This window comes from Dipodomys spectabilis, unplaced genomic scaffold (assembly GCF_019054845.1).
Source record: "Dipodomys spectabilis isolate Male_0828 unplaced genomic scaffold, ASM1905484v1 ptg000365l, whole genome shotgun sequence".
NCBI lineage: Eukaryota > Metazoa > Chordata > Mammalia > Rodentia > Heteromyidae > Dipodomys > Dipodomys spectabilis.
The window spans coordinates 17,545,788-17,561,557 of record NW_024871042.1 but is presented as its reverse complement, the minus strand read 5'-3'; the positions used below and the strand labels follow the sequence as shown (position 1 = coordinate 17,561,557).

Here is a 15,770-nt window from a genome sequence, read left to right as displayed (position 1 = left end):
TTTCTTTTCCACTTCTACCCATTCCCTGAAACAAGCATAAACAAGAACTCAAAGAATTCTCTAAAATTCTTTTGTTCCTTTCCTTACCCTTTCAGCTTGCTCCAATCAGGAATCCACCCCCTAATGAAGCTGGAATTGTTTTTTGCCTGGTTACTAGTGACTTCCATGTTCAGTTCTAGTATTCTAATTCTAGTTTCTCTGTCCTTATCCACCACAGTCAACCACTCCATCTTTCTGTGAACATAAATATCATCAACTTTGATCTGAATGTTTAGGCTGAAGATTTAGTAGTCAGACTTGATTCATCTCTTTCCTTATTTCCTCATCTCCATCAGAGAACTCTGCCTGTTTTACCTCTAAAACATATACAGGAACAATTCCCTTTTTCAGAGCACTATTTCCACCCCAGATATAAGCCTCTGAAATCTCTTCACACAATAATGTAATATATTTTTAGAATACTTGTTGGACTATTCCATATATACGTACATATATATGCATATATCCATATGTATACATGGTTCTACTTTTTAGCCCCACCTCCAGACCTATATTTTTAAAATTTAATCATTGAGTTGTAGCAAGCATTTTCAATTTATCATGCCTATATATGTGTACACTGCATTTTGATCAGGTCATTCTTTTCACTGCACTTACACCTCCCTAACCATTTCATCAAGTTTACTAGTTCAGTACTTTTTTGTGCCAGTCCTAGGGCTTGAACTCAAGGTTAGGCCTCTGTCTCTGAGCTTTTGTCTCAAGGCTAATGTTCTACCACTTGAGAAACAGCTGCACTTCTGACTTCTTAATGGTTAATTGGGGATAAGAGTGACATGGTCTTGCCTGCCCAGGATGGCTTAGAATGAGATCCTCAGATCTTAGCCTCCTGAGTAGCTAGCATTACAGATGTGAGCCACAAGTGCATGGCTCCTAGTTCAGTTTCCACAATGTACAATGAATAATTACTGTGTTTAACCACCATTTCTTTCTTCATTCATTTCTCCTTTCTTTTAAGCCCACTCCCTCAGTTCAAGATGCATTTCAGCTTCCTATACTTTTTGTTGAATTTTCTATTAATTGTTCAAAGGAATCCCACCAAGGAAATCATACTCTTCAGTATATCATCCTTTAGTCAGGTTGATCACATATATATTCATAGGGCTCTGTATGTGTTTCTAAATATATCTAGTTTTGACATATGAGAGAAAACATGTGCCCTTTGTCTCTCTTAGGCTGCCTTACTTTACCTGGTCTATTTTTTTCTAGGTCCGCTCTCCCTGCAAATAACATTATTTTTCCTAGTAGATCAATAAAATTCCATTTTATGTTTTTATATCTACATATGATACAATAAAATTATATTTGTTTGTAAATGACATGATTTTGTATATAGGAAATCTGGAGGATTTCCACCAAAAGGATGTGTATCAAAAGGAGGATAATAGATGTGTTCAGTAAGGTTGTAAAATACACAATTTACAATGACTTTTCTGTAAATTAGCACTTAATTGTTTGTAAATAGAAGTTAAGAAAATTCCACTGACAGTAACATAAAAAGAATAAAATACAGAAGTTCAAACACCATAATGTGAGAAAGTATGGATGATGATGGAATGATTTCCCTTTCATTCTTCCTTACTAGCACATCTTATTAAAAACTATTATACACCTAATTCCTTATAGATCTGCTAATAAAATTAATGGTAGTGATAAGTAGTTTTGACTTCATCAACAACCCGTCACTGTGCCTGTAATTGTAGGCAGCATAGATCTACATGTTTTATGTGTTAGGGCCATGCACGGTCCATGCCAGTAGAGAAACTGGTATGTAAACAATAGGTAGCAAACTCATCTAAATACAAATCCCACCAAGACAAAAGATATTCTTTCTGGATAGGCACTATTAACAACCACAACTCCATCTTATAATTTAGCTCTTGCTTATAATTAGCATTACTATTGCATTAATAATACTTCATACTTAATATTTTAGAGTATTCTTAATAGTGCCCATTTGTTTCACAGTGTTTCATCCAAATATGGTAAATGCAAGGGTAAGACCTAATCTAGACCTTATATTGAAAAGAAAGTTAACACTCTAGAGACAGTATAAAATTTGTAATCAGATTTTAAATTGCAAGAGGCCTTTCATCCTCATTATTCTGATGCTTATAGTATCACCTAAGAAGTCCCCTTGATCAATCTCCCTGTTGCCATTACTAGTCAGATGTTATCTGGGATGCAAAAATAGCTTATGATTTAGCAAAATATCAAACTTTCTTATTGCAGGATTATCTGTAAAGAGATTTTTTTTAAATGTCTTCTCTGGCAAACATCTATGCAAGTCTTGATGTAGCAGTGCTAAAGTAGCTTCTGAGAAGTTGGAAGACGATAAACCAGAGCTTCTACCCAATTCTGTCCAAGTGGGGTAAGCTGGGGTTTATGTAGAAAGGGAACAAAAATCCTATTTAAATTTTCAACAAGAAAGTTGACTATCAGTGATTTTACTTTAATAACCAAGACCCATAGATTGAGTGGCTGAAACAATGGAAATTCATTTTCTAGATACTAGAACTCTTAAGATTAAGGTTTTAGCTGAGTTGTTTCATTCTGAGATTTGTAAGGTAAGGATCTCTTTCAGGCCTCTCTTGGCTTGTAGATGACCATCTTTTCCCTGTATGTTCACATCTTCTCTCGTATATGTTTGAGTCCAAATTTATTCTTTCTAAGGGGAACCATCATATTGCATTAATGACCTCATTTTAACACCCTCTCTCCAAATACAAAAACATTCTGAGTCAGGGGAGGACTAGGGCTTCCACATATGAATTTGGTGTTTGTGAGGTCAGAGGATGAGTCGTAATTAAACTCATACTAGTGGCTTTCCTGTTTTAACATGTATACTTACTAATATACAATTTCTACAGTGGTTGTAATTTTTTCTTTTTATTTCACAAACTCTAAAGTTAATATCTAGCTTGCTAAAGTAGAAAAAATATACACACAATTTTTAAGATATTGAGTACTTGAAAGGAAATTAGATTGTTGCTTTGTTGTCATTGTTTAAATAGGGATTGGACTCAGGACCTCACATTTGCTAGCCATGCCATTTTAGCCATGACTAGTTCCCTTTTCTAGTTTGTTTTTCAGATAGGATCATGTGCTAACATTTTATGGACTGAGCTCAAACCATAGTTTTCTTCCTTCTGTCTCCCATGTAGATAGGAATAAAGGAATATCCCACCATACCGAGCCCTGTTTATTTTTTCTCATGTGTGAAATTAAGTGAATTTCAGGGTAGAGAAATAGGATTTATTGTATGAAAAATCATATATAATTTTCATTTTTAGAGTATTTGAAGTATTTTCAGGTATTTGTTTTCTCATAATTTGAAATAACTCATTCATATAGATTTTATACTAGAAATATTTTGTGAATAATTTTAAAGTTTCTCAAAGTTCTAATCACTCACACCTCTATTGAAATATTAATCAGGACAAACAGTGCTTCAGTGCAAAAACCTTGAAAGAGGTTAGTTCTTAAATGCACAAAGAGGTAAATTAACTGACTATGGGTTTTTTTTGTCATCTCCTTACATCAAACATTAAGTTAGAAAAAGTGTTTATATGAGACTTTTGAAGCAGAATCAAAACATATCTTGGAAAAATGGCAAATCTTTATAGTTTTTGATGTCTTATGTAGAGTATCAAAGCATTAACTAGTTACTAACTAGTAAAGACTATCAAATATTGTATAATCTGAAAAGTACAAGTCTCAAAAGATAGTACAAAACGAAGGTTAATGAATCATGGAGTATATTTGAAAAAACATCAAGACTTAAGTGCCTTCTGAAGGAAGAGGTTTATTTTATTTTTAATCCTATTTTATTTATTAGAACAAATTAGCTGCTTAGTGGGATTTCATTTTATGCCATTTAAAATATTTTATTTATTTTTATTGTAAAGGTGATGTATAGAGGGTTTATAGTTACATAGGTTAGGTAATGAGTACATTTCTAATTGAACAATGTCTCCTGTTTTCTTCCAGTTTTTTCTCCCAGCCCCCCTCCACCACAAGTTGTATAATTTCTAACATAGCGTATAGTGAATATCACCCTTTGTCCCACCATTTCTGTGCTTCCCCTTATCATCCCCCAAACAACTAAACTTATATCCAGACAAAAAAGTACAGAAATTTAAAATAGCAGCAAAAGGAAAAAAAAACAGCCAAACCAAAAAATACCCACAAAAAATAAAATAAAAAAACCTCTTTTTTCCCATTTCTTGTAGTTCATTTTGATAAACATCATTTTATGTGATCATATGCACATATCTATTGAGCCTTTATAATCCTTTCCTAAGAATATCTTCCTTTGGTCTCACTATGTGATGTTTAAATCCTGTTTATCGTGCCCAAGTGCAAATTTTTTGCCTTTTACCATTCATTCTGTTTACTAAAATACATAGAAAGTAACCAAAGATGTGAAGAACCTCTATGATGAAACTTTAAAATCTGAAACAAGAAATTAAAGCAGATTTAAGGAAATGGAAAAATCTTGCATGTTCCAGGATTAGGATTGACATTGTTAAAATGGCAATACTGCCAAACGCTATCTACAAATTAGTGCAATACCTATCAAAATTCCAACAACATTCTTCAATGATAAAGAGGAAGCAATCGAAAAATTCATATAGAATAATAGAATACCCCAAACAGCAAAAAGAATCCTTAGCAGGAAGAACAGTGCTGGAGGAATATCAATAGTAAACTTCAAACTCCATTACAAAGCCATATAAAAACAGCTTGATACTGGCACATGAATTAGCCTGAGGACCAATGAAATAGAGTAAGAGACTCAGAAATGAACCCAGAGACCTATAGCCACCTAATTTTTGATAAGGGAGCCAAAATGATAGGATGGGAAAAAAGGTAGCCACTTCAACAAATGGAACTGGCAGCATTGGTTTTACAGGTATAGAAAACTGAAGTTAGATCCTTATATATTATCCTACACCAGAATCAATTCCAAATGGATCAAAGACCTCAATGTAAGGCCAGTTACCATGAAAATATTACACAAAGGGATAGGGGAAACACCAGGGCTCCTAGGCATGGGTCAAAACTTCCTAAGACCCAGAATCACAACAAATCAAAGATAGACTGGATAAATGCAATTGTATGAAACTGAAGAGTTTCTGCATGGCAAAGGACATAGCTAGCAAGATGAACTAGAAAGCCCACAGAATGAGAGATCTTTACTAGCCATGCATCAGACAAGGGCCTCCTTCCTTCCTTCCTTCCTGTCTTTCTTTCTTTCTCTATCTTTCTCTCTCTTCCTCTCTCTTTCCTTCCTTCCTTCCTTCCTTCCTTCCTTCCTTCCTTCCTTCCTTCCTTCCTTCCTTCCTTCCTTCCTTCCTTCCTTCCTTCCTTCCTTTCTTTCTTTTCTTTTCTTTCTGGTCTAGTCATGGAGCCTGAACTCTGGGCCTGGGCGCTGTCCCTCAGCTCTTCAGCTCAAGGCTAGCGCTCTACCACTTGAGCCACAGCACTACTTCCGGCTTTTTTCTTTTTGCTTATGTGGTACTAAGGAATCGAACCCAGGGCCTCATGCATGCAAGGCAAATGCTTTATCACTGAGCCACTTTCCCAACCCCAAGGACCTCATATCTAAAATATACTTAGAGGTCAAATAATTAAAACCCCCCAAAACAAATCCTCAAAGAAACAACTACTCAATTAATAAATGAGGTAAAGACATTTCCTTTTCATTGGATATATTTCTTAGACTTGTTATATGTATTAATGATTACTGACTTTTTGTGCTGTATTATGACTGATGATTTTACTGAAAACATGTATACATGTATAGTTTTAAGTATTGAATCCGTTGACATTTTTGAAGATTTTACCTGTGTAAAATTGGCATTTGGCTTGTTTTAACCTACTTTTCCCTGCTACTTTATATTTCAAAATAATTGTACTAGAAAAGATGTATAATAATAAATCCTGAGTGAATTGATTTGGGATGGATGTTTTCATTCAGGCTTTTTGAACATGTGATGTTGCATGATAAAGGAATTCTAAATATGGAGCTCTTAAATTATACAATCTTTATTAAAAGCCTCATTGATTTATTTACACCCAAAGCAATCATTTCTACTTTTCTAAAAGCTTCGGTTGAAAAAAATACCAATCACAAGTTTTATAATGAGGGAAGAATATTTTGACTACGTTATATGTGAGCTGAAGCTTATGCTAAAATTGTATATTGTCAATAATAAGTGATTCACTGTTTTTATATGAAGCCTATTGTGATTATATTGTGATTCATTTAAAGAGAAACTGTATTTCTTCCTTTCAGAATTCACAGAAAAATCTTGTTGTGTAGGATTATATAGACAGAGCATGTAATAAATTCACTGGGTTATCCCACAGCCTTTGAAGTATAAGAGTCCTCAAAGGGATTGATGTCCTTATAAGAAGAGACACGAAAATCCTTACTCTCATTCATGTAAAGGAAATGACATGTGATAAGTTAGAAGAACACATTGGTTTATAAACTAAGATGAGATCCTTCATCAGAAAGCCAATCAGCTGGACACTAGTGAGAGCACTAGTCAACAAGTTCAAGACCCCATATCAATGAAAACCAAAACAGGACAGAACAAAAACACTTTGCTTAAGACTCTAAGTTCTTTGTGACTTTAAATGAGCATCATTATTCCACAATACTGTGAAATTTGGGAAATTATGTAATCACTTAACCACAATTAAAAAAAAAAAGAACCTGGGGAAGGCAGGGAGGGAAGGGATGGTAGGGGGAAAACAATGGAGGGGGTAACAATGCTCAATAGGAAGTGTACTCATTACCTTGCTCATGTAACTGTAACCCTCTGTATAGTATCTTTACAATAAAAAATTTAAAAAAAGACTCTAAGTTCTTATCCTTCTCAACTGTCCCTAAAGTATTATGAAATTATATTATATTAAATTAAAATTTTATTAACCATATTAAGTTCTCTTTGGAGGTAGGCAGTGCACAAATAAGCAGTTGTATAATCCTGTACTACTTTATAAATGACATTATGTACAAATTTAATTTTTAAAGGTTTAACTGAGGTCATATTGTATGTTCAAAATTTCAGTATTATAATCTTTGGTTATAAGTAAAATTATTATCTAGAAATGAAAGTAATGAAAATTAAAATCAAGCTAGGAAGAGTGGAACACGCTTGCAATTCAGCACTACCATGTGTGTGTATATGGGGAGAGAATGCTGAAACAGAGGATGTGAGTCTAAGGCCAATCTAAGCTACATATAGAGACCATGACTCAAAAAAAATTAAAGGAAAACATTGAAAATATAAACAAAATGCTGTAATATTCCAACTCTGAAAGCAGCAATAAAGATACTGGTTTTCTCCAAAATTACAACATCTGTAGTACAGATAAAAATGAATGTGCTTCTTCTAACAACAAAATTAGTAAAAGAATAATTACATTTCTGTTTGGTAAAACACATGACTTTTCACACAAAAACAATAAAAGTTTCTACTAACAGCCATTTATATGCATTCCTAATATTTGTATTCATACTGTGTTATTAAATTATAATATTTCAGAATCCCTTAATGGGATATTTTTTTTACATCTGGGCTGCATAAATTACGAAAAAAGGCATACAGTAAAACTTGATGTTTTATATTGACTTCATATTGGTTATACTACATCTTAAAATCTTTTTTTTTTTATCTTAAACTCTTTTTGGTTGTTTTAAACAAGGAGACTAATATTTTACCTCAGGAATGGTATTCTAATTTTTAAAACTCTCTGTAACACTTTAAAATAAGATCCAATATATATATATATATATATATATATATATATATATATATATATATGATATATTGTGGAGATAGTACAGGGTGGCCAAATACCCAAACACTAAAAAAAAAATATCTATTGACCAAGGCAATATAGGAATGACCCTGAAATCAATTCATATATCATCAGTATTTTTGAAATACTTAGTTCTGGCCGTTGTCCAGTCAACTATGAGAAATTTTTATTTATTCATTTTTATTTTCATTTTATTGTAAAGGTGATGTATGTGGGGGTTACAGATACATAAGTAAGGTTATGAGTATATTACTTGTTGAATGGTGTTATTCCCTCCCTCATTTTCACCTGTTCTGCCCCCTTCCCCAGTTTTCTCTTCCCCAATTGCAACATAGTGTCTGGTGAGTACTGTTTGTCCTTTGTCTCACCATTTCTGTGATTTCCTTTCCCTTCCACAAATCAGATGAACTTATTAAGAAAAAGGATACAGAAATAAAAAAAACAGTAACAACAGGGAATAGACAAAGAAATAAAAATATTGCCAACAGCAGACACACACACACATACACACACACATACTCACACACACCTCATGTTTCCATATCTTGGAGTTGATTTCAATAAGCATTTTAGATAGTCATGTACAGAGAGCTATTGAGCTATTGTGATCATCTGCTTAAAATATCCTAGACACATTCTAGTTATACAACTGAGGAAAACGATGCAGCCTATGTCTTTTGGGGTCTGGCTTGCTTCACTTAACATGATTTTTTTCCCAAGTCTATCCATCTCCTTACATGGGGCAATGTTGTTCTTTCTGATGGAATCATAGAATTCATTGTGTATATACACCACTTTTCTTGATCCGTTCATCTAATGAGGGACATCTGTGTTGGTTCCATATCTTAGCTATCTAAATAATGCTGCGATCAACATAGTTGCGCTGGTACCTTTAGTGTGGCCTTGTCTGTGGTTATTTAGGTAAATGCCTAGGAATGGGATTGCTGGATCATAGGGGAGCTCTATGTTTAGCCTTCTTAGGAACTTCCACACTGCTTCCATATACTCCAGAGTGTTTGGACAAGTTTACATTCCTACCAACAGTGTTGTAGTTTTCCCTTTTGGCCATGTCAGAGAGGTCTCTTTTTAAGTCTTTAGCCCACTTGTTAATGTTTTTATTAGGATTTGGATTTTTTTGAGGGGAGATTAAATTTTTGAACTCTAGATATTATTTTAGATATGAGGCCCCTGTGTGTTGTATGGTTAGTAAAGATCTTCTCCAAATCTATGGGCTTTCTATTTATCTTGCTAGCTATGTCCTTTGCCAAAAAGAAATTCTGCGATTCAATGCAATCCCATTTGTCCAATTTTTCTTTGATTTGTTGTGTTTCTGGATCTTAGGAAGTTTCATCCTGTGCCAAGGAGTCCTATTGTTTCCCCTAACAGTTCTGTAATATTTTCAGGATCTCTGATCTTACATTGAGGTCTTCGATCCTTTTGGAGGTGATTCTAGGGCAGAGTGATATATAAAGATCCAACTTCAGTTTTCAACGTGTATAGTCAATTTTGCCAACACTTATTTGTTGAAGAGGCTGTCTGTCTTCCATCCTGTTGTTTTGGATCCATTATCAAAGATTAGGTGGCCATAGGTCTGTGGGTTAATTTCTGGTTCTTCAATTCTATCTCATTGGTCCTCAGGCCTCTTCACAGTACCAAGTTGTTTTTATATTTAGTGTTGATATTCCTCCAGCAGTGTTCATCCTGCTGATTGTTTTAGGTTCTTCTATTATTCCATATGAGGTTTTGGATTGCTTTTTCTATTTCATTAATGAATGTTTGGGGGATTCTGATTGGTATTGCACTGAATTTGTAGACAGATTTTGGCAGTATTGCCATTTCCACAGTATTAATCCTCCCAATCCAGGAGCATGGAGTTTTTCCACTTTTTAAAGTCTGCTTTTATTTCCTTTATCAGGTTTTTAAAGTTTTCATTATAGAGGTCCTTTACATCTTTGATTAATTCCTAGGGTATTTTTTGAGCCTATTACAAAAATAGTTCCTTTCCTGGTTTTAGCCTTGCCCTTCTCATGGTTGGCATACAGAAAATATACTGATTTTTGTGGTTTAATTTTATGCCCTGCTACTTTGCCAAAGTTTTGGGTCAGCTCAAGTAAATTGGGTGAGGAGTCTATGGGGTTCTTTAAATACAGGATCCTCATGTCATCTGCAAAGAGAGAGAATTTTCTTTCTTTCCTTATTTGGGTCTCCATTATGTGTGACTCTTGCATTATTGCTCTGGCTGAGAATTCCAATATTATATTGAAGAGTGGAGAGAGCAGACATCCTTGTCTTGTTCCTGATTTTAACGGAAATGGTCTTAACTTTTCACCATTAAGTAGAATTCTGGCTATAGATTTCTCATATACAATTTTTATTATATTTAGTTCCATAAATTCTTAGTTTCTCCAGAGCTTTCATCATAAAGGGATGTTGGATCTTGTCAAACACTTTTAATGCATCTAGTGAGATGGTCATGTGATTCTTGTCCTTGTTCCTACTGATGTATGGAATTGCATTAATTCACTTGAATATATAAAACTAGGTTTGCATCTCTGGAATGATTCTCATTTGATATATGAATTTTTTATTAGTTGTTGAAGTCATTTGGCTAGAATTTTATTGAGAAGTTTTACATCAATGTTGATCAAAGAAATGGAACTATAGTTTTCTTTCTTTGATGAGACCCTGTCTGGTTTTGGGATCAGGGTTATGCTTGCTTCATAGAATGAGTTTGGTAGTGATCTTTTGCTTTCAATTTCATTGAAGTGTTGAGACATATTGGAGTGACTTCTCCTTTGAAGGCCTTGTAGAATACATCTGTGAATCCATCTGGTCCTAGGCTTTTCTTGGATGGGATGTCTTTTACTGCTTTTCCATTTCATTATTTCTACTTTTCTATTTCATTACTTCTTATGGTTCTATTTAGTTAGATTAAATCTTATTTTAGTTTGGGTATATCAATGTTTGCTAGAAATTCTTCCATTTCTTGCAAAGTTTTGAATTTGTTAGCATAAAGATTTATAAAGTATTCCTTATAATGTTCTGGAACTTGCTTGTTTCTGTTGTGATGTCCCCATTCTTATCTTTGATTTTATTTATTTGGATGTTTTCTTTTGGGGGGGTCAGATTTGCTAAGTAAGGGTCTGTTGCTGTTCACACAATGAGGCCTGAGTACATGGTGACTGGGCAGAGAGTGGACTACACCATGAGGATATAGACAAAGTTCATTAAAACACCACATGCTTATATATAGTATACAGACAAAGAAAGTAAATCTTCAGTCAGGAGACAGAAAGTTAAACAGTCTTATGTGTATGCAGACAATGAGAGTGAATCTTTAGTCAGTAAGCAAAAAGAGTTAATCTTCATCGATAAATGTAAAGCAGTTTTATGTTGTCAAAGGTAACAACAAGCAAAATGCGGGTGAGCGGTCTTAGTTTCATACACATAAAGGGAATGTCGAGGCATTGTTTATGGGATCATTCTGAGGAGCACCTGAGCCACCTTCTCAGCCCTGATTTGTAATCTTTTAGATAAATGCCTGAGTGGTATTGCTGAATCATCAGGTAGTTCTATACTTTGTTATATGAGAAATCTCTTTCTTTCAAGGTTGGTTCAAAAGTGTGTTAGGGTGAGTTGGGAGGGTGGCTCAGTGTTAGAGTGCTTGCCTTGCATGCATGAGGCCCTGGGTTTGATTCCTCCGCACCACATAAGCAGAAAACGCCAGAAGTGGTGCTGTGGCTCAAGTGGTAGAACGCCAGCCTTGAGCTGAAGAGCTGAGGGACAGCGCCCAGGCCCACAGTTCAGGCTCCACAACTGACAAAAAAAAAGTGTATTAGGGTTACTTTTCCTCACATTTGTGCACGAATCTGTTGCTGTTTAACTGGGATAAGATGTAATCTTAGTATTATTTTGATTCACATTTCCTTTATGGACCGATACTGGCCATTTCTTCATTTATCTACTGGACACTTTTACTTCTTCTGAGAAGTCTTTATTTAGCTCATTTGCCCATTTTGTAATTGAGCTGTTGATTCCTTAAATGTATGGTTTCTTGAGCTTATTTTCTGGATATTAGGCAAAGATCTCTCATTCTCTAGGTTGAATGTTTAGTTTGTTAACTACAATTTTTGCCCTATAGAAACTTCTTAGTTTTATTCAACCTCCTTTCTCAATTCTCTTTGTTTTGCCAAGTTCCTGGAAATTTACTCAGAATGTTCCTGCCTATACAAAAAGTTGTAAAGTTTCTCCTACACTTTCCTGCAGTAGTTTCATGGTTTCATGTCTTGACAGTCTTTGATCCATTTTGAATTGATGTTGGAACAGAGTGACAGACAGGAATCCACCTTTGGTTTTCTGCATGTAGACATCCAGTTTTCCCAACATCATTTCTTTTAGCTTATTCTTATTCAAGAATATTTTCCTGTCTTAAAAAAATGGAATCACAACTCTTCTTCATACATTATCCTTGATTTGCAGTTGTATCCCATAGCTTGAAATACATTGTTTCTTGATTTCCTAACATGTAGGGCTTTTGTTCAGAGGTCAATGTGATTCTTAGGTATTTATCTTTGTATATGACTTGATACTTTTCTTGTGAAGCTTTCGGTATCCTTTATTTTCTATTACAGGCATTTTAGTTATGATGTGACATGATATTGTTCTCTGTTTTTTAGTTTTTTTTTGATTACCTTCTATACATATCTGTCTATACATTACCAAATTAAAGACACATTATGCCTTTTATTGAATAGATTTTTTGCCTTTAGGTTGTATTTCTCCTTTTTTATTATATTCTATGAGTTCTTAAGTCTGGTTATGTTTCGGTTTCAGACCATGTGATTTGAGCCCTGTAAGCTATGATTGTATTCCTCTTCCTCCTCCTCCTCTTCCTCCTCCTCCTTTTGGTTATTTTCTAAGTGCTTTATTTTACAAGTCTTTTTCTCTATCTTTGATAGTCTTTTTCTGCTTAATTTTATCTTCTGGCACTATCTTCTATGGTTTTTACTTGATTTATTGATTTTTTATTTCTGTAATTTTGTTTTTTCCCAACACTTCCATTTCCTAGCTGACAGATTTCTGACTTTTTTGTGTACCACTTGAGTTGAAAACTTTATCTGTTTATTTGAATTGACTTTGATCTTATTTAAATTGTCTTTGATGTTTTACTTTTTAAGAAGTAGGCTTTTGAATTCTTTATCTGATATTTCAGGCACATCATTGTCTCTGGATTTGTTTATTGATTGTTGTGAGGTGTTAGATGCATGTTATTTCCCTGCTTCGATACATTTCTGTGTTATCATTCCTGCATCATTCAGAATGAATTTCTCTTTTAATTCTGCTTACATGAGAGATTGCTGACTAACTGTAGCAATGAGGTCTAAAATTAAGCAAAACTCAAGTATTTAAATGAATTAAGAAACAAGTTGATACCTCAAGCACTGCTTCTTTCCCAATATGATTGTTAAAGAATAGATTTTTATTTTTACATGATAAACTTTGAGCTTAAGGGTTAGAATTAATTCAAAATATTAGGCAATGTAATGGATAATGTGAAAAAGGAAACACCTGGAAGTGATGTAAAAAGCATAAGAAATAATAGTGTGAGAAAGAACTGGAATATTGTTGCTGGGAAATGCAGAATGTATTGGAAGTAGAATCAAAAGAGAAAAGAAAAGTAATAAATAAATTAGCAGAAATAAAACCACATAGAACTCATTAGCCAAAAATGAACAAATCAAAACAAAGAAAAATCAATCTATCTTTCTGAAAATAGACGTAAATAGCTAGCTGTTCATTGTCTATTTGTTTTATGTTCTCCTATCTTTGCTTCTCTGAAGATAGTCAGTTTTGATATTGCCTTAAATAGCTCCCTGAATGAGTGTATGTGGGGAGATCTCTTATGAATATAGACTTCTGTAATTCTATAGTTCTGTATTACTTCTCGTCCCTGGATTATCAAGGTACAATCTGGATGCTATCATAATTGATTATGTTTCTGGACCAGGGCAGGTGGAATGAATTGGAAAAGGTTCTACCAAGAACTTCCTAGGGGCTGGATTTCTCTGTCTGGATTCTGATAAAGTTTGGGAGTTTCGTGGAGTATTCTTCCACATTCCTTACTAGAAAAAAATATAACCATGTGGATTTTAGTTCTTTATTCTCATCAACAGATATATCATCCACCTCTCCTATGCACAAAAATTAGACATTTCAGAGTTGTTTTGCCATAGATCAAGTAGATGTGATAGATATTTAAGAATACTTTAGTTATACTTCCTTTGACAAGTGAAAAATGCACATTCTTTTTAACACCTCACTGGATATCCTCCAAAAGTAATCACATTCTATGTCATAAGGAAATTGTAAATACAAAAATTAAATATCATGTTTTTCTTGTCTCATCAGGTCGAAATGGAATAAAACTAGAAATCAATCATAAGGTAAACTACAGAAAATATATAATCTCATAAAGGATAGACACTGCTTTAAAGTATGAATAGATCACAGAAGCAATTAGGGGAAATTTAAATCCTTCTGAGAACAAATTAAAGTGCCACCTATCCAAATCTGTGAGATATATGAAAAGCAGTTCTAAAAGAGAAGTTCCAGCAAAGACTGACTTCATTAAAAAAAATCAGAGAGACCAAATAAATTATCTAACATTGCACCTCTCAAAAGAAGACCAATAAATATATGGATAAAGGTTTAACATTTTTAACCATGAAGGAAATGCAAATTCAAACTCCTGTAATTCCATTTGCCCCAGTCAGAATACCAATCATCAACAAAACAAACAACATCTAACATTGGTGAAGATTCATAATTAAAGGAACCCCAAGATAGGGACACAGTGATTTTTTCTTGCTTGCTAATATTCCTAATGTATTTATAATGTACCATGTGATTTTTTTGTTTCTTCGTATGTTCCTCCCCCATGGCATAACCCCTGTATTTGATGTCAGTGCCCTGCATCTTGTATATACACTTGGGAGGTGAAAAAACAAAATGCTTAAATAGGGATACAGGTTGACCCATTGTAACAATGAGATGTACAACACACTATATTGAAAAACGAGCTTTACAATTTAGATGAAGGGGGGGGGAGGGTGGCGGGGGGAGGGGGGAAGAGGAGTGTAGTTGTGGAGGTAGGAGGGAAGGGAGGGTAGGGTAAAAATAAAGGAGGAGGTAACAATGCTTGATAGGAAATATACTCATGACCTTGCTCATGTAACTATAACCCCTCTGTATAGTATTTTTACAATAAAAACAGTATTTTAAAAATAAAAAATAATAAAAGAGAAACCCTCATAAATTATTGTGAGGATTTAAAATAGTGTAGCCACTATGGAAATAGCTTAGAGTTTCCCTCAAAATTCTATAACTAGAACTACAGTGTGGTCTTGCCATACTACTCCTGGACATAGATTCAAAGGAATATTAAGGCAGCATATAATAGGGATGCCTTCATAGCCATGCTTTTATAATAGCAGCATTATTCACAAGAGACAAACTGTGGAATTAATCTGTCTATCAGCCAGTGAATAGATGAAGAAAATGTGTTATACATACACAATGAAATATTATTCAGGCAAAATGAAGGTGCCAGTGGCTCACGTCTGTAATCCTTGCTACCCAGGAGTTTGACATCTGAGGATTGTGGTTCAAAGTCAGCTGGGGCCAAAAAGTCCCCCTGAAAATCTTATCTCCAATTAACCACTCAAAAAAACTGGAAATGGTACCATTGCTTAAAGTGATAGAGCACTAGCATTGAGCAAAAGAGTTCAAGAACAGCGTCCAGGCCCCATGTTTAAGTCCCACAACTAACTTTTTAAAAAAGTTTTTTAAATTTTTAAAAAAGGAATGAAATTGGA

General features: G+C 34.2%; 1 protein-coding gene across 3 annotated transcripts in view; it reads left to right on the top strand.

The window, feature by feature from the left end:
• Zcwpw2 (zinc finger CW-type and PWWP domain containing 2) overlaps nucleotides 1–15,770 on the top strand; it is a 92,544-nt gene that overhangs the window by 15,294 nt on the left and 61,480 nt on the right. The window contains exon 1 of one of the 3 annotated variants that reach the window (XM_042666569.1): nucleotides 2,372–2,428. The exons of the other annotated variants lie outside the window; for them this stretch is intronic. The gene's annotated coding sequence lies outside the window, so the exon portion shown is untranslated. Of the gene's footprint in view, nucleotides 1–2,371; nucleotides 2,429–15,770 lie in introns of those variants that run through there. 3 annotated transcript variants of the gene reach the window in all.